The sequence below is a fragment of the Mastomys coucha genome, unplaced genomic scaffold (genome assembly GCF_008632895.1).
Source record: "Mastomys coucha isolate ucsf_1 unplaced genomic scaffold, UCSF_Mcou_1 pScaffold18, whole genome shotgun sequence".
NCBI lineage: Eukaryota > Metazoa > Chordata > Mammalia > Rodentia > Muridae > Mastomys > Mastomys coucha.
This window is the reverse complement of record NW_022196900.1, coordinates 12,826,142-12,845,431: the sequence shown is the minus strand read 5'-3', so window position 1 is coordinate 12,845,431 and position 19,290 is coordinate 12,826,142. Positions and strand designations below refer to the sequence as shown.

The 19,290-nt window shown below is 36.7% G+C and overlaps 1 long non-coding RNA gene across 1 annotated transcript; it reads right to left on the bottom strand.

Moving 5' to 3' along the window:
- Positions 1–11,955: 11,955 nt before the first annotated feature.
- Positions 11,956–18,565, bottom strand: LOC116095315. Its single transcript, XR_004120547.1, has 3 exons — positions 18,553–18,565; positions 15,158–15,323; positions 11,956–11,984 (listed from the first exon to the last, which is right to left on the bottom strand). It is a non-coding gene; the product is annotated as an uncharacterized LOC116095315 (long non-coding RNA).
- Between the last annotated feature and the right edge of the window lie 725 nt (positions 18,566–19,290).

Here is a 19,290-nt window from a genome sequence, read left to right as displayed (position 1 = left end):
AAGGACAGGCAATTATTAGTTTTTCTTGTCTTCTAAGTCTTCCTCCATCAGGGACAGAGTCCTTGACTAGTACATTTAATATCCTATAAGATGGTACTTGGGTCTCTTCACGTCTGAGGGGCCCTAAGAGGGGATACTTTCATTAATACTAATGTTCCAACCAATACTGTTTCCCTCACATAGCTTATTTGCTTTGCATTTCATAAGGAAATAGTGGCACTTATTTTAAAAGATACTTAACATTTGCAAATTAGAAGTTTGTTGAGCTTATATTTATCTTTACATTACTTCCCTTTTACAGTTTTTGTGTTGTAGTGATTGTTGGCACAAATACCTACCACATGTATATATTACTTTGCTAAATGTGTCATCATGGGTCTTAGCTTGCAATGGTATTTTTAAGGCATTGTTTTTGTTTTGGGGGACAACATATGTAGACTTTTGACATCCTAACTTCCATAGCATGCTGGATCCAAAGTACCTGTGCTATCTAAGCAAGATGTGAATTCTTAATCACAAAATTGTCAATGGGTTTGTTGCTGTCCTTATTTCTGTTATGCAGTTTCTAGAGGATGTTGTTTGAGTGATAGAGGAGAGTGTGGAGCTTCACATTTTCATAGTAAGTTATAAAGCAATGGGAAATAAACATGGCAGTGAATCACAGGTTCTATACTAGGCAGCCATGATCTACTTTTTTATGATCTGCATCACCAAGCTTTTTTATGTGGAGTTTCAATGTTTACTCTATGTAATTCTACCTGCTCTATGAGGATAGCATATCAGCACTGTGTGCATAGGTAAGTAATCCTAAAATTCTCAAACTATTGCCTCTGTATGATCATTCAAACAGTGATAGAGACTTTATATAAAATTTATGGATTTGTTTGGAGAAGAATGTCTGCAAATTTTAAGATTACCAAATCATATGTAGGGTTGAATAATTCATATCAAAATTTTTAAAAATGATAATCACATTTAGATTTTCACATCTGCAAAGGGAAAAATATGGGATGCAATGTGGGAGGAAGATGTAATTTTACAGTGAAGACTAAGCTTAAGGCATAAAAGGTAGTCAGCTGATAAGAACAAATACATGAGACAGTTAAAGATCAAATTACAAGAATTCATCATCAGTTGGTAAATCTAGTAAGACTATCAGGTTATCTGTCTAATACAATTTCCTTCAGCTAGTTATTGATACATTTTCTTTCAAAGAAAAATGAACTCATAATTGTGAAATTGTAGTAGCATATTGAATTTATTATCATTTAATTACGTCATTGAAATAAATGTAAAATCAATTATGGAGACTACAATTGTTAAATTTGTTTTCAAATGCTGGTTGTGGGGCTGAGTTCTGACAGTGATAGCAACTGCAGAAGGCCTGTGGCATCTTCAGCGTGCTGGTGACCTCTCTATAAGTTCTAGCATTCTAGATGAGCTTCTTGTATTCATAAATATTTCCTGAGCACCCAAGGACTAACTATTTTTTGATAAGTACAAGAAAACTAAAAAACACCAAAAAACAAACAAACAAACAAAAACCAAACTGCTTGGAGTCTAGTAGGAGGACATTATACAAAATAGTTTGCTAAACCTACAAATCAGCATACAGAAATAAATATTTCACTTAACTTTCTTACTGTTGATTTTGGCTCCACTTCCTGGCTTGGTATTATAGATAACCTGTAATTTTGATTTTTGTTGCTTACTATATTTGTCTCAGTTTCTCTTCCTTCCTTTGATCATAACAATTTGTTTCATTTATAAAACATTTTTATTTATACTTTTGTTACAAATTTCTGCAATTAAGTTGCTGCCTGGGCATCCAGGTTTAGTTCTGACTTAACTTACCTGAAACGTAGTCCTCCTTTGTTACTGGTGACCCAGTTAACCCTTCATTTCTTCCTGTAGGTACTTGATAAGTAATCCTGCCCCTCTTGGTTCTTCCTACTGACTCAGAACCCAACACATCCATAGCCAGTGTTGCTGAGAAAACAGGATTGTTAGTACTGGAAGCATGTGAATAAGTCTATCTCTTCATGTGTGCTTTCTTTAATCTACTAGATTTGACTCCACCATTGAAAAAGCCTATAGAAGAACACTTATGGAGCCTGAGAAAGACCCATCTCCTAGGGACACACTGTCATGCTTTTGTCTGATGACTGAACTAGCAAAACTTCTAATTTCCCATCACACCCTCAACCCCTCGTGCAGACCTGCACTGCTGCTCTCTCTGAGATCTGGAGAAGTGCATTTCTTCTGTCCTATGCATTGTTTTCTGCTTTCATTTTGACTCACTTGAGCTTTGCCACAATCTTCTGTATCAAGCAAGACTCCTTGACAATTGCTGCCTTTCTTTATAGCCACTCCTAACAATGAGATCTGCTGAGTCGTTAGAAAGATACCATGACAGTAAGATCACAATAATTATCTTTGGAGTAAGTGATGAGCAAGCCAATAGAAGACTTCTATGATTTTAGAGTCAGGCAAAATTTCTTCTCTTCAAACTCTAATCTGTGAAATACAAAGAAAATGTACAAAGCTGCTATTTTTCTTTGGTCTGACATGCATGTTGCTAAAAATAGTAGCTGTCTTTGATGGCTTATGTGGCGCTTCACTGATATTTCACTATAAACTGGATCTGGTACATCATAAGGACTAACTAGTTAAATAAAAACCAACTAAGACAGAAGCCCAGAGTCTAGTGTTATGGTTAATGTTGATCTAATAATCAAATATCTGTTCTATCTTTTGTACAAAGCTGAAGTATCTTGGACAGATTAAGAAATATTTTTAAGTTTAAAATTAATTACAAAAGATAGATATGAGCAAGGAACTGGGGCAATAAACACACATAATCATTTTCACCTAGACAGCACTATATCATATGTAAATACCTTAGCAAATTGTTGAGTTCTTAAAACACACACCCCATCATGAGAGTGAAGCTGAACACTCACATGGTAATGATCAGTGCCACTTACAGTCAAATTTAAATCTTACACTGAACTTCTTCAGAAGTACACTGAACTTCTTCCCTTAGACTGTATTCCCAAATATCAAACCAAGTGTTCATATATACATCATATTATGCACCTTTTCTTATTTTTTAAAGACAAAGTTTCATTATGTGGTGTTGACTGGTCTGGAACTCAATGTGTAGATCATACTGGACTCAAATTCACAGAGAGCTGTCTGCCTATGCCTCCCAAGTTCTGGGACATGCTCCCTTGTACTGCCATATTTTTGTTCATGCACATTTTTCTTTATGTTCTAATTTCTCTCATTCTCCTTTTGTGCCCAGTAAATTCACATTTTGTGGGGAAGTTAAATACACACTCTATCGTGAAGCCTGTTAGATTTTCCTGGGCAGAAAGGTTGATTTCCCCTTTCTGGGTTCCCAAAGCACAACACACACACCTTTTCTATCAACATGAATGTGAGTGTTTTCAAAGGACAGGAAGTATTCCAGCATGCAGAATGTTTAATATACCCAGTTAATTTTCTATTGCCCAATTTGTCACACTTTTGAAAAAAAATACTGTGTAGATATTTGTTCATGAAACTTTAGGATAAATTAGAGTCGTTTAGTAGTTATGCCAATATTATCTCATTTGGACCTGATTTCTGTCATAGTAACATGATTGACATATAAATACATCAAGGCATCTTAAATTTTAAACAAATAATTTATTTAATAATTACTCATTTTTACATGTTATAATTAAGCATTCATTTTTTTTTTTATTTTTTGTATTTTAGCCTTTAAAAAATCTGTCTTGATGAGCTGGCCTGTAAGAAAGCTCAGCAATAATGATGTTTGCTACAAAGCCTGAAAAACCTGAATTTGATTCCCACAACCCAGATGTGGAAGACAGAAATAACTTCTTCAAATTGCCTTTGACCTTCCAAATGTCCCACCCACATAAGTTTGTATAGTAAAAATCTCTCTTGCATGTACATGCTTGGACTGGTATTGTTTCTTAGGAGTGTCTGGCTTAATTTTTGAGGCAGAGTCTCTCATTAACCTGAAGCATACCAATGTAATAGAGTGGCTGATCTGTATACCCCAGGGCTCTGCAGGTTTATGACCAAATTTTTACCCTGGCTTTCCTTTTCTACATGAGTTCTGGGGATGCAACTGCATAGGAAATGCTTAACTGACTGAACATCACCCAGTCAAGTTTCTTTTCTTTCTTTTTAAAAAAGAATTGTTTATTTATTTTATGTATATGAGTTCATTGTAATTGTCTTCAGACACACCAGAAGAAGGCATCAGATCCCATTATAGATGGTTATGAGTCACCATGTGGGTGCTGGGAATTGAACTCAGGACATCTGGAAGAGCAGTCAGTGTTCTTAACTGCTAAGCCATTTCTCCAGCCTCCAAGTGTCTTTTCTTAATATACAATATGCTTAAGAAAATACCTGTCTTTGTCATACATATTAGCAGCTTATATATTTTGTTTGTTTTGACAGTACTTGTCTCTGGTTAGAGTGTCTTATGTGATGAATAACACATAAATAATATGTTTCTTCCAAAAATAGTTCAATATTTATATTGTCATTTTTATGTTGAATAAATATTTAACCATCTAGAGATGAATTTATTAGTTAAATAATTTCTTCACAAAAGATTAAATATAACATCAAACTGAATGGCAAAAAGTGCTTCAAAAGTGGCATTACACAATTTTAATGGCATTTAAATAGGCATCATTTTCTAAAAAGATTGCTTATTGCTTAAGACTCTAAAAAGGTTCTTAATATTTAAGCATTAAAAGAACTTTTTTTTAAACTGAATTATGTTTACCAAGAAAATCTGCTTCATTGTCTTGATGCTTTAATGCCATGGTATTATTAAATGGAGCCTCAAGCTCTGGCTTCCATGTGACTCACATAAGCTTTATACAGTGAGCAGACAGTTGCTAAACAACCTTCTTGTACAGTTGACAACATGAGTCCCAATGTCAGGTCAGCTTGACACCAATAGGACAGCACATGGCAGCACTAAGACTAGTCCTCAGAGCTTGGCTCTAGTGGTTCTTATCCTTTTACCGTGTGTGTGATCTTTAATGATTGATTCCTTGTCTGGCAGGGATTCCATAAAAATAATTAACTGACATAGTAGGAGACATTGTAAATATCTCTTACTTTGTATATATTCTCACAGTATTAGAGAAATACAATGAGCTTCATTTTCTGGAACCTTTACATTTTTTTTTTCTAGTAGGCTGTATATTATCTATGACAATTAATGCCCACATTATAATGTATGTCACAATAAATCAGTAAATTTACTGTATTGAAGGGTTGTAAGCACCTCAAATTAACTTTAATTATCAAGCTAACTGCTTGTAGTCCAACAAAAACATAACATCTTTCTGTGTCTTGTAATAATTTTTCACCTAAGGACAAACAGAAAAGATTAAGTAGCAAATTGTTCCTTGTTTCATGATTCTCAAAGCATTTAAGATGCTTAGAAGAGATTGTATCTACAATGTCAGTTTAGATAATTGATTTAAGTTTATAACTTTTTTAAAAAAAACATATGGACCATATTGAATATCTTCAAATAAGATACTCCAGGGAAACTGCTAGTTAGGATGCTCTGGAAAGTTTGAAATCTCTAAGGCTATTTGAGAAAGTTCCATGTTATGCCAGATGGTTTTCCAGAATTCTGAAATTATTATAAGATTCCCAGGAGCCTGCACTGCACATCAGAAGTCTGCATTGAATCCGATCCCTTCTGCCACTCTGCTTGTTCTTTTGACTTTCAGAAACTTGATGCAGTTCAAGTTAGCAAACACTGTTTTCATACTCTGCTGAATACCACCCATGTTAGGGCTGACAGCACAAGGGTGAACGATGGAAGCCTACTTAAAGTGTCTTAGCATTCAGAAGGACATATGGGCAGGTGAATAAACCACAATTGATAAGAACATGCACATGCACCAGGCAAGGAGGCCGTGAAAGGATAATGAAGATTGCAAGAACAGCAACTGCAACAGTCTATTTATCTCATCTCTTTACCTACAGCCACTGGGATGTCAGATTTATATTTTGTCCATGATCATAGTAAACATATTTTAAAACAGGGTGGAAGGTTAGTTTAATTCTTGGAGAGAAGCAGAGATCATGAAAATGACTACTGAGAAATCAACTTCTTCCAACACGAAGAGTGTAGGATTCTCCAGGAAATCTGGGAACGCTTCAGTCAGCTTGCAGGTAGCACTTGAGAGTAGTAAATTCTTTCCAGGTCTTCCTTTATTGCTCGTAGTTGGCAGAGTCTCACTGGAATCCTAGCAATGACATTACTAGCACATCAGATGGGACATATGCCTTACACAAAGCTTTCGTTTTATAGAAGACCATACAAATGCAGCTGTCCAAATTCCACCCAAAATGCATCGATAAATTAAATTGCTAATTTGAATTCATTAATTCCATCATTGTTTACATACTTATATTGCAATTTTAAATGGAATGTACAAAGAAGGATGTTTAAAATTAGCATATAAATGATACTCCACTAAAAAACAACCATTTTCATTTCATGTGGAAAATGAAGCCATATAAGAGGAACAAAATCTGAGTAAAACTGAAGATAAAACTGAGAGTGATGCACTTCTATTTACACCATTTATTAGCTGCACAATTTTGAGCAAGCCTTTTAAACCTTTTATTTATTGTTTTTCACATCCAAAGTGAAAACTTTTCTTGAGACACTTTTTTTTGTTTTTTTTTTTTGTTTGTTTTAACTTTGGCTGATAAAAATAAACCCTGCGTAAAGATTACTTAGTCAACAATCACTCAGTAAATGATAGAGGTTATTATTGTCACAATCATTATCATAACCACCATCTATCACACTTCTGTATTAAGTGTAAATTAGTTAATAATTAACCTGCTTCTCATTCTGATAATATGCTAGAGTCAAAGAAAAAAATGACAATTTGGGGGACAGATTAAGGTGCAACTTGAGACATGCTTTCTCAGGAGTGTGGAAGAGAAAGATGTTAAGTAGCATGTCAGCCAAATGAAGATGTGAACATGTGTGTGTTTATGCATGCGTGTGCTGATTAAAGACTGTGTAAACAGCAAGGGAAGCATGATTAAGGTGAAACACAAAGGTAATGAGATATTTTAGGGAAAATGGAAATTCTTTAATCGAATGCTCGTTTGGTAGTCTATTGTCTTTAAGAGAAACAAAACCAACAGGAGAGAGATCAACATTTATTATAAGGAATTGACTCATTCAATTCTGGAGGGTGATAAGTTCCAGGACATCCACTGAGTTGATGTATTTCTAAGGCAAGTTCAGCTAAGACCCACATTTTAACTCAAATACAGTTACATAGAACCTCACTGGAAACATGAAAGTTTACTAATATTTTTTGTATTTTCCACATGTATTGGATGGGGCCACCTACACAGGGCAGTCTAGTTTGCTTTTTTGTTCAGATACAAATGTCATTCTTTGCAGAAACACTATGACAAATAATCTTACTTAATGACTTTTAATGATATTAAATCAAATATCTGGAAAATAAGTGCTGGAAAAGAGTTAACATGCAAAATTAATGATCATGGTTTCAAAGTAGAGGAGAGAAAAGTTCCAATAGTGTGTGTGTGTGTGTGTGTGTGTGTGTGTGTATGTGTGTGTGTGTAATAAATATATAGTTGGATATAAATAAGTGATGATATGATGATATCAGGTATAATTTAAGGTAGTTTGTTCTCTATAAAATAAATTAGAGGGCAGAAAGGGTCAAATAGAAAAAAAAGAAATGAGATAATTGGGATCATTAAGACAAGAAATGGCAAGTGCTTGGACCATGATTTGGCAATGAGAATAGACAAAGAGAAACCATGTGAGCTTTAGAGGAGTTAGAATGGGGCAGGAGTAGAACTATAAACATAGGGAGGATCTGAAATGAGACTTACCCCGGTCTGTTCCTTGAGGAACCACTCATTGGCACCACTCAGATAATAAGACAGAGATAATAGCAAGATAAAGGAGAAAAACTCAGATGAGAACAAGCTTGGCTTGATGAAGCCATTCAATGCGGACTTACCACAGCCTTGAATAGGCTAAACAAACCTCAGATGGTTTTACAACCTGGCTAGAGTTGGCAACTGGCCTTCCCACATTTGCATTTCCAATGGAACCTTGAGGAATTGGCCAGCTGCTGAGCTTGTTTGGCAACGGAATCCAGCTGAAACAAAGCAACATAACCCACCCCTAAGAAAAGGGAGAGGGTAAAAATGGTGTATGCCAGGACTGAGTGTGAGCTTTATGTTTTCAGGATTGAAATCTTAGCCAGTAAATATTAGAAGGGCTCTTAGGTACCACATTGGGAGGGGATACAAACCACAATTCATGGATTATGAACTACTCATGAAGATTCCACTAAGAAATACATAACATCCTTGTTTTTGTGGTTTTAGTTTTAAATCTATTTTATCCTTGTGGTCATCAGTACATTGAAACAAATGTGTCTTTGCAATTTGTTTTAAGGACAGTAGAAAAAAAGGTGTCAGGATATATTATTTTATTCAGAAGGTAGTTTGAGTGAGTACAGAACTCTAAAGGATAAAGTGGGGGAGGGCTAAATGAGATGAGGAATGACATGTGCTGAGTCCATCCTGCTAAAGAAACTGATTAGTGATGCTGACCTAATACTTCCTAGGAGGTTGTTTCGACGTCTAAGAGAATCACTGGAGAAATTCCAGAAATCTCTTTTCTTTAATTTGCAAAGAAATGAGTTTAATGGAGAAACTGCAAGAACCGAGTAAACAGGAACATCTCAGAAAAACACTGGGAGGCCAGGAATTTCCGTCCAGCTTCATAAGATAAGCACAGGAACTTTGGGAAGGTGGTGGAACTCTGGAAGGGAGAGGCTAATGAACATTCCTCAGACTACAGGGTGAGAACCACTGTGAGTTGGGACACATTCTGCAGGGTGGACCTTTGCCCACATTCAGACAAGGGAAGTCCTTGCCACCTCATTCCCTGAAGATCAATTAGTTTAAAAAGTCACACTGTTTTGCTAATCACATTGTATCTAATGGCTGCTGCCCTGAAAACTGTATAAAAACTCACTGAACAAGGTGTGCAGGGTTGCCTCCTCTCCTTAGGATCTGGGACAGCCCCAGTGCACTGGAACAATAAAAATCCTCTTGATTTTTGCATTGATCAGGCTCCACCTGGTTCAATCAGGGTGTCTCCAGTAAGCTAATTCTTGACAGGGTATTACATTAGAAACCAGGAGGAAACAGAGAGACATTTGACAAGCTCATCCATGGGGTTAAAATTTTAGAAACTTGTTTGTAAGGAAATCTCCAATTTCACTTAACCAGTTCCCATGGAAAAGTAGGAGCTTTGGGGAATAAAGTTGAAGAGATAAATATCTGGGTCACTTTGACAGTTGAGAGTTGATTACTAGTTTCTGACATGTATTACAGAACCATGTATATTCCCATTTTATAAGCAACTTCCCATCAGATAGAAAACCATATTGTTCTGTGTTGTAAAAATTAGCACTTACCTCCACATAAACTTTGCCCAGAATCAAGACTTTAGACTTCAGGTGAGATACTGGAGCCTATGACAATATCTACAATCTTGCTTCAAGATGGCCCTTTAGCTTTCAGGTCAGTTCCTTTCCATTTGGTAACTCAGCCCACAGGACTCTATCTTCACTTGTATTGTTATTTGAAAAATGGTCTTTTGGGTGACTTCATTGATAATATTGGTTAATTTTAGTTACTATTTAGTGTACTACTAAAATGTGTATTATTGTTATTTAGGGTATTGTTAAAATGAGTGGGAACCTTTAGTTTTATTTCTATGTGAATAAATTACAAGTGCAATATAAAGTTGGACATATATTTTGTTCCCATCTTATTTGGCTAGTGACAACATGTGTCACACTTTTCTTTACAGCAGATGAGGACAACTAAAAAAAACCTATAACCTATCGCAAAGCAGAGTTGTGGGCCAGCCATGGCAGATGTCTCTACATAGATGGCACTCCTGTACCAAAGACTCAAGGGGGCACTGTGGAAACAAGTGAGGGCTGAAAGATTGTAAAAGATCAGAGATTTAGTTGTGAAATTGTCTCCTAATGATGTCAGAAACTTCACCTATAAGGTATCAGCAACATGACTGTTCTAATGGGAGCTGAACAATAATGACACCAACAGACATGCCAAACCAGACAGGGAAAAGTCTACAAGTCCTCTACACAAGGAACTATAAACAACCAAGGAAAGCTGGAAGCAGGAGAGGTGATCTTCCATAGGAAAGAGCAATCAAGTTGTTGTGCAGTAGCGAATTATCAGCCCATAAAGCATACTCACAAGTAACATTATATGAACTGAAGACGTTATATTTAGTAATACACACACACACACACACACACACACACACACCCTATGCAATAGCAATTACTGAAAAGAGAAAGCATGAGTTTGAAGGAGAGTGAGGGGTTGGGGAAGAGTTTAGAAGGAGGAAAGAGAAATGTAATTACAACCTCAAAAAAAATTTTTTTAAAATGTGTCACTTGTATGGAAAAACAAGCTCTTCTAATGCTCCACACATCTTCTAGACCTTCCCACTCCCTGTCAATCTTTTTTTTTCCTACAACTGGACCTTATCATTTCAACTCTATGGTTTTGGATATTGGCTATGCATCGATCAGATTTTATTTCTGTCACTGTAAAAAAATACTCCAGCGAATAAACTCAAAGAGAGAAAAGCTTAATTGGGGCTCAACACTTCAGAATTTCCAGTCTATATTCACCTGGTTCTGACAGAAGCCATTTAGGAAAGGCTAAGGCAAGAAAATGAGATTTCTGGAGACGGCCCACAATTTTTCATGGGTATATGGGTGAGCTCTGAGAATTCAGGGTCCTTAGGGATTTCATCCCAGGATTGCTTCTTGCTGATAAACCTTTCCTGTCACTATTGCATAGCCTAATGATTCCTGGGCATTATCCCACTCTATTGGGCATATTTAATGCAGAATCAATATTAAGATATAGTTCATATAGTAATACTATGTAGACAAATTGATAATTTCAAAATTTCTGATAATGTTTTTATAGAATTCCTAAATTGATATAAGTAATTTCAATCCCCCTATAGAATAAAAGCTGAAATAGAGCCTTGTAAATCTTCATGTGTCAAGGGCTAATTGCACCAGGAAAAGAAAGTAGCCTTGGAACAAATTTATGATCAAGGAAAACATTCCTTCTAAGTTAGATGTGAGACCATTATCTGGTAACTATTATTTTTAGAACTATGGTGAGGCAGAAATGTCATGATGGGAGGGCTGGCAGAGAAAAGCTGCTTACAACAGATACCTACTAAGGCACAAAAGACAGAAAGAAGTTATGATGATATCCACCATTCAAAAGCTTTTTCCCAGCAACAAATTTCTAATACATCCTCCTGCTATGAAATCCTTAACAGGTTAATCCACTGGTGAAGTTAAATGTCTTATGATCCAAGTCCTTCTAATTGTACCCATTGAAAAGGACCACTACTTCAACATAAGAGTCCCAGCCCCAGCCCCAGCCCCAGCCCCAGCCCCAGCCCCAGCCCCAGCCCCAGCCCCTTATGTGAATGACACCTTTACCTTCTGCCACTCCCTCTAAACTGGATTGTTTTTTCCATTTTCTGTACTCACAGAGGACAATCAAACATTATGGGAAATACATTTTGTAAGGGTTTTATAACCATCCCCTCTTTTCCATTTCTATGATCTGGAATTCTTCACTTTTCAAAATTAAAAAAGTCTAATTCTGACATTATGTTTGGACTTCTCTTGAAGAATTCTTTCTCTCTGGTCCCCAAATTACTTTATTTATTTATTAACTTATTTAATTTTAAAAATCATACAATTTTCCAACTTACTGATTTTATGCCCAACATCTATGATGGATTTTTTTCTTTCCAAATTCTCCATGTCTCCCTAAAGCATGATCAGAGAGAAGCATAATGATTTTCATAGATCTGGAAAAACATATCAGTGATGGAGGTTTACACTAAGTCAAAATTTATTATAGTTGAAGCACATTCTAGAACATATAGATGTATAACACTTCCACCTAATTATTAAAGGAAACAGGCTTGAACAATGATGACTAATATCAAATGTGAAGAATATTATACAGTCTAAGCAAATAAAGTAAAACAATGAACATCTATAGATGCAGAATGTGACAAATATAATTTTTGTGTTGAACTGTTCATATATGAACTTCATTCTACCTTGATTTTGGGCATTTGTGTTTAACTCTTAGTTTTTCTTCTTTAGCAAAATCCTGCCTTTTCAGGTTAGCCAAAGTCCCCCTTTCTCTGTAGAAGAGATCTTCCTGTATTAGTTTAAGTTCTTGGGTGCTATTGTCTCCTAACTAATGTCTGACCACCTTGGCTTACCTCTAGGAAGAGTCCTGCAAAATAATTTTATCAACACACTTCTTTAAACTCCAATATTTTCTCACAGGAATTTAGCATTCCCTTTTAATTATACCGATTTTATGGCTATACAGTCTTAACAGTCTTTGTGGGAAGTTGCCTCCTTTCCTTCCTTACTACAAAAGTTCCTGGGTTCTAATTCCCTTAGTAATATATATACCACTATATTTAATGTGTATTACAAATAACTGTGTTTTCCTTATAGTGATTGGAGGCCTGTTTGAATAAAGATCATCCTTGTTTTAGACACTACTAGAAAATACAGTTACAACTAGTGGTTAGAAGTTAGTACAGAGAAATTGATATCTTTATTATGAGTTGATATATGTAAGGTCTTCCTGATGAGATGAAGAGCATGAAATTTAATTTCATCTATTGAAATAATGCTTCTTTATAAAAATATCAAATAGAGCTATTGATCATGAGTATTACAGTGGTAATTCTATGCTAAATAAATGAATAAAGTCATGAATTATATTTCTTTCTTTTTTCTTATCATAGTAAGTTACTTTTCTATTACCACAATAGGACACCATGACCAAGTCAAATTATAAATGAAAGTGTTTAATGAGTGTTCACCATTCCATGAAGTTATGGCCATTCATGAACATCATGGTTACAGAGAGGTAGGCATGGTAGAGGAGCAATTGTTGAGAATTTATATCTGATCCTTAAGTATGAGGCAGAGAGGGAGGTATAAATGGAAACGACATGGGCTTTTGAACCCTTAAAGTGTATCCTCTGTGCCATACCTCTTCTAAGACCACACCTGATAATCCTTCCCAAACAGCCTCACCAAATGAGTACCAACCATTTAAATATATCAGGCTTTGAGGACCATTCTGATTTAACAAGGTTGAGTTCTTACCACAACAAGGTTAGACAGAGTCCATGAAACACTTATAGATTCCAATGTCTTTGTATAGGACAATGGACATGATCAGCTTTTTAATCAGAAAGGCTATCATCAGTTTCTAGATCTATTATTGATTAAAAATGTGGCTTTATGGTTCATTAATCTTCATTGCTCTCTTTCCTAAAATAGTAATAACTACAGAGGAAAGGCAGGTGAACCCGAAGAAGCCCAGAGCACTAGGGCCATGCCAGGCACTGAATCAGCCTTCTATCACCACTACAGTGCTGAATTCCATAACACCAGTTTTCCAATCAGTGTTCCTAACTTGCTCAAGATATAGATGGTGGGGAGTGTCAGAAGCATAAATTTCTAAGTTGCAATTGGTAGTAAACCCTGATCCATATAGCTACCCAGCATTTTCTGTTTCTTTTCTAATCCTGTGCTGCCAAGATAAAACTGTCAATTTCATGACAGGCATATTCTTTGTATCTTTAGTTCAGATGTCAGTTACTAAATGAACCTACAGTCAGAAGGACCCCATGAAGCACGGAATTCACATAAATTTACAGAGTGACTAGTGAATGTGAAAAACTGTCCCCACCTCAATAAATTTTAGAGAAAAAATAGCTGAAAGTTTAGAGGGAACATCTAGAATAATGAACTGACATTTTTAAAGTATATCTAAAAAGCATAATAGTCTGAGTTGGTGTTTAGGATTAATCTTTCTCTTGCTTTCAACATCTTGGTTACATGCTTAGTTACATTTAAATTGACTTCATGTATTACATTAATGTGTATTATCCCACTGATCTCCTCAAAGTAAAAATAAAAGTTATACTAGCTCTTTTCAGAAGGTGAATTTCCATAGATCTAATTTTTGTTTTTGTTGTTAAATTTACAAATGCTTGAGGCAAAATTTTAGTAGAAACAGTTCATGAGTGTTCAACAATTTTGTTGAAAAATATTCTGAAGACATCTTTGAGAATTTTTAATAGCCTGGACAAAGTACAACACATAAAAAAGGTGATTTTTAACTACTTTTTAAGTTAAAAGCTGAGTTTGTTGGAATTCAGTCAGCCAATGGTATCCACAAATTAATTTAAGTTAGAGGGGTGTTATATGAAAACTCAGTATAGTAGAAACTCCCAGGATTCTACAAGGGTGACCCTAGTTCCGACTAATAGGAGGAATTGGCCTTCCTCTGTAACAAGGCAAGGATTCCTTTGGTGGGATTGGGACAGCAACCAAGCCACAAAACCTTTGCCCTACACTCCATCCTGACTAGGGCAATGGAAGCACAGGACTTGTGAGGGTGGCCAACCAATGACTTGTCTGACTTAAAGCCATGCCACCAGAGGGAGTTCAGGCACTATACTGCCTGGATGACAAGGACAGGAGACTGGATAGACCAGAAACCTGGAATAGAAAACAGTATCAAAAATAATTCTTAATTATATCCTTACATATTAACAGATTGATGCTTAGCCCAATTGTCATCAGAAATGCCTCTACCTACAGCAAATGGGAGGAGTTAGAGATTACCACAGCCAAACATTAGGAGAAGAGAAATCCCAAACTGGGAATCTCTATCAATTCTTCCCCTTGGAGTTCATGGAACCCCATGGAAGGGAGAGGGGAGATTGTTGGATCTAAGACACCAGGAGAGCATAGCCCACAGAATCAACTAAGCAGGGCTCATAGAAACTCACAAAACCTGAAGCAGCAATCATAGAAGCTGCATGGATCTGTGCTAAACCCTTGGCATATATGTTAAGGTTGCTAGTGTAATGGTTTTTTTTGGGGGGACTTACAAAAATGCAAGTGGAGGTGTCTCTGACTCTTTTGCCTGCTCATAGGACTCTTTACCTCCTACTGGGTTGCCGTGTCCAGCCAAGTTTGGATATGAGGTTTGTGCCTAGTCTTAGTGCATCTTGTTATGCCATGTTCAGTGGATATCCCTGGAAAGCCTGGTCTTTTCTGAAATAAAATAGAGGAGGGTTTATTTGGATGCTAGAGGAAATGGGGTGAGACTGGGTGAATAGATGGGAGGAACATTAGTCAGAAAGTATGAAAAACAATAAATAAATGAATAAATAAATAATATAAGAACTATTTAGTAACTGGCAAGCAGTTAGCTACAAGTTTTAAAGGTAAGTAAAAAAAAAAAAAGCAGATCAATATGCTCACAGAAAGGAAGATAACTAGAAGAGGGCACTTCTAAGCTATGTCTGAAATTTAGGTCTGTTGGGAGAATGGATAGCTGATGCTATTTCATAGTTGAGTGATACAGGGAGGTAACACAGTCTGTGACTGGTGAGCAGGGAACTGTCACTGGAAGATTGGCTATACTTCCTAGGCAGCTGATGTTTGGCATATTATAGTTACTCTCAACCTGCCAGCTGGATAAATGCAGGACTGGCTTGATCATTCATCTGTGATGCAGGTGGAAATCTCTGGATCCTACTGTGCAGTTTGTATTGAATTTCTTGGAAACTGGCTGTAGTGTTGGTGGAATTCCACTGAACTCCCTGCAGAGTCAAGTTAGATGCTGACAGAATGGCGGAGATACCAATGCCATGTACCAGGATGTAAACACCAGCAGGTTGGACATCATGTATACTGACCAACAGAGTCACCTTACAAAATGGGAACTGTATCAGGATAAGAAAGACAAAGAGATATTTTTCTTGCTAATGGCCCTCTGGCAGTCTCTACTGCTGATTGACATTTACATCATATCAGCTGGCAGAAGATGCGTGCTTGCAGTATTTGGCTCAATAGTTATAAACCAGACAGAAAGTTGCATCTGTTGTTGGAAAAAAACATATTGAAAACTAGTATAAAGAACATGGATACTTTTCTCCTCTAAAAGACTGGGTTGGCTGCATTAAGTTAAGGAAAGTAGCAGAAGTCTGATCACTAAGAAGCAGACCAAACAGAGTTAATGTTAGAACTCAGAATATAAATGTCACTCTGTGCACAGAAGGATTGCATTTGTCAATGTGAGATTTGGCTTTTTCTAGTTTCCAGGATAATTGTATCTTAAGCACCTGGAATGTTTCCTTTTTCTTTTCTTTTTACTTTTTTATTAGATATTTTCTTTATTTACATGTCATATGATTTCTCCTTTCCCAGTTTCCCCTCAAAACAAAACAAAAAACAAAACAATAAACAAGAACAAATCCCTGTTGCCTCTCCTCTAACCCTGCTTGCCACCCCACCCTCTCCCACTTATTGGTCCTGGCATTCCCCTACATTGGGGCACAGAACCTTCACAGGGCCATGGGCCTCTCCTCCCATTGATGATCCACTTTGCAATCCTCTACTATAAATATGCTGCCAGAACAATCAGTCCCACCATGTATAGCCCTTGGTTGGTGGTTGAGTCCCTGGGAGCTCTGAGGGTACTAGTTAGTTCCTATTGTTGTTTGTCCTAAGGGTCTGCAAACCCTTCAGCTCCTTTGGTCCTTTCTCTAATTCCTTCATTGGGGACCCTGTACTCAGTTCAATGGATGGCTGTGAGCCTCTACATCTGTGTTAGTCAGGTACTGTCAGAGCCTCTCAGGAGATAGCTATATTAGGCTGGCTTGTCCTTCCTTCAGTCTCTGCTCCATAGTTTGTCTCTGCAACCCCTTCCATGGGTATTTTGTTCTCCCTTTTAAGAAGGAATGAAATGTCCACATTTTGGTCTTCCTTCTTCTTGAGTTTCTTGTGGTTTGTGGGTTGTTCTTCCTATATTCCGAACTTCTGGGCTAGTAACCACTTATCAGAGAGTACATACAATGTGTGTTCTTTTGTGATTGGGTTACCTCACTCAGGATGATATTCTCCAGATCCATCCATTTCCCTAAGAATTTCATAAATTCATTGTTTTTAATAGCTGAGTAGTACTCCATTGTGTAGATGTACCACAATTTCTGTATATATTCCTCTGTTGTGGGACATCGAGGTTGTTTCCAGTTTTGAAACTATTTTTATTTAAAAAAATAAAGTCCTAAGTCACTCCATCTATGCTAGCTATTTGACATTGTGATGGCCTATGTTATCTACTGCCAACTTTACATCTGGAAAGAATATATAGATCTTACATGTAGTCAGCCATGTCTATGAAACCATTCCTCAATACAAAGTCTAGGTGAATTTATATCATTTATGATAACCCATGCCTAGTTTCCCTCACCAATGATAGAATAAATAAATAACTGACTACAAAACCATGCTGATAGATAACAAAAGAATTTCTCCTGCACCATATTCTATGAATCTTCTTTTACTGGTGCTTATTTTATGTGCTTTTCTTATGATAAACTTTACTCTACTACAGCCCAAGTATCAGGGTGATAATTACTTCACAAACTCATATAATGTATTTCATATCTATCCTTATGTAACTAACCCTAATAGGCATGAGTTTTAACCAACACATGTGTTTCTTTCCATACAACTTCTGCTGAACAGAAAACTGGACATCGTTCAAAGGTATTCTCTACTTTAAGGTCTCTTACAATAGTGTAAGAAAGATGAAGACAATCTCACAAATTTTTGGAAAGCACAGTCACACAATTCTTGGAGGTATTAATTTTCCTCCAATGTTATTGCATTGAGGGTCTTAGTTTCTTGTAGGGTGTCATCGGAAGTCTACCTTCTAATTTTTACCTATGAAAATCACCTTAGGGCAACTTTCTCTATTAGTGAAAGTACAATATAGAGCCAGTGATATGGAAGCCATAGTCTTTTAGAATGCACATATAGGATTGCCATGTAACTTTGCTAAATTCTATTTGTTGGAACCAAGTCACTTGATTTGTTCAAATGCAGGGAAAGACATTATGTATGGGGATGGAGAGATGGGAATCACTGGGAACCATTTCAGAAGTTACCAATCTGTGGGGCCTACTCAAGGGAGCACACAGTTACCTGGGGTTCTTGGTGTACAGAGTAAGCACTGCTCAGCATTGTTAAATACTGTGAACTATTGTTAATGTTATCAGAATTTGTACTCCTGGGTCATGTTTCTATTAAGTCTTTATGGTGAATATATATTTTTTGTGGTTTCCTTTTTTATTTATTAAACATTTTATTTATTTACATTTAAATAATATCCTCCTTCCTGGTTTTCCCTCCACAACCTCCTTTCCCCAACCCACTCCACTTTGTCTCTAAGAGGGTGCTTTCTCACCCACCCACCCACCCATTCCCACCTTACCCCTCTAGCATTCCCCTTCTCTGTGACATCACGCTTCCACAGTATAGTGATTATGTTTTAATTCTATTTGCAAATGCTTAAAATTGTCAGGGATCTTCCTTTATGGCTGCATCCTTGAGCAGAGAACTATCCACTAAACTGCCTCAGAGCATCCTTTTGGCAGCTAAGTTGACTTGGACATCTCATAATCATCTGAAGGACTCTCTAGCAATAGAAAACCACTACAGCCATGATTGAAAATGCATTTCAGAGACTCTACCAGCCTTGGAAAGCTTCACTCTAAGCAAGATAGATCTCTATGAATACAAAATGAACCTGAAGCCAATTTTTATCCAGACCAGAGGGAAAATTCTTTCCCTGTTGGCCCATGAGATAGGTAAAGATAGTTCAAACAAGGCTAATACTTGCATAAGGGATGGGCTGTGATTGGTACAAACAGAAGCCCTCATTTGCATAAACTCTACTGTGTGGTTCCCATTCTCTTATCCTACCCTCTTGCTAGTTACATAAGTAGGCTCTTCAGCTCACTCTTTGAGTCAGCCAATGTATGTTGCTCTGTAGTGTTGTGACAGTTCAATCAAAGCCTTGTCCTGAAGACTTGATCTTGTCTACTTCTTTTTTGAATGCAGAAATGGAATAGTACTAGCAGTGAAAGGGCCACTTCAGTGGAAACAGAAGCAGGTGAGATAGGAGGGTAGGTATGTGTACTGGCTGGTTTTTGTGTGTCAACTTGACATA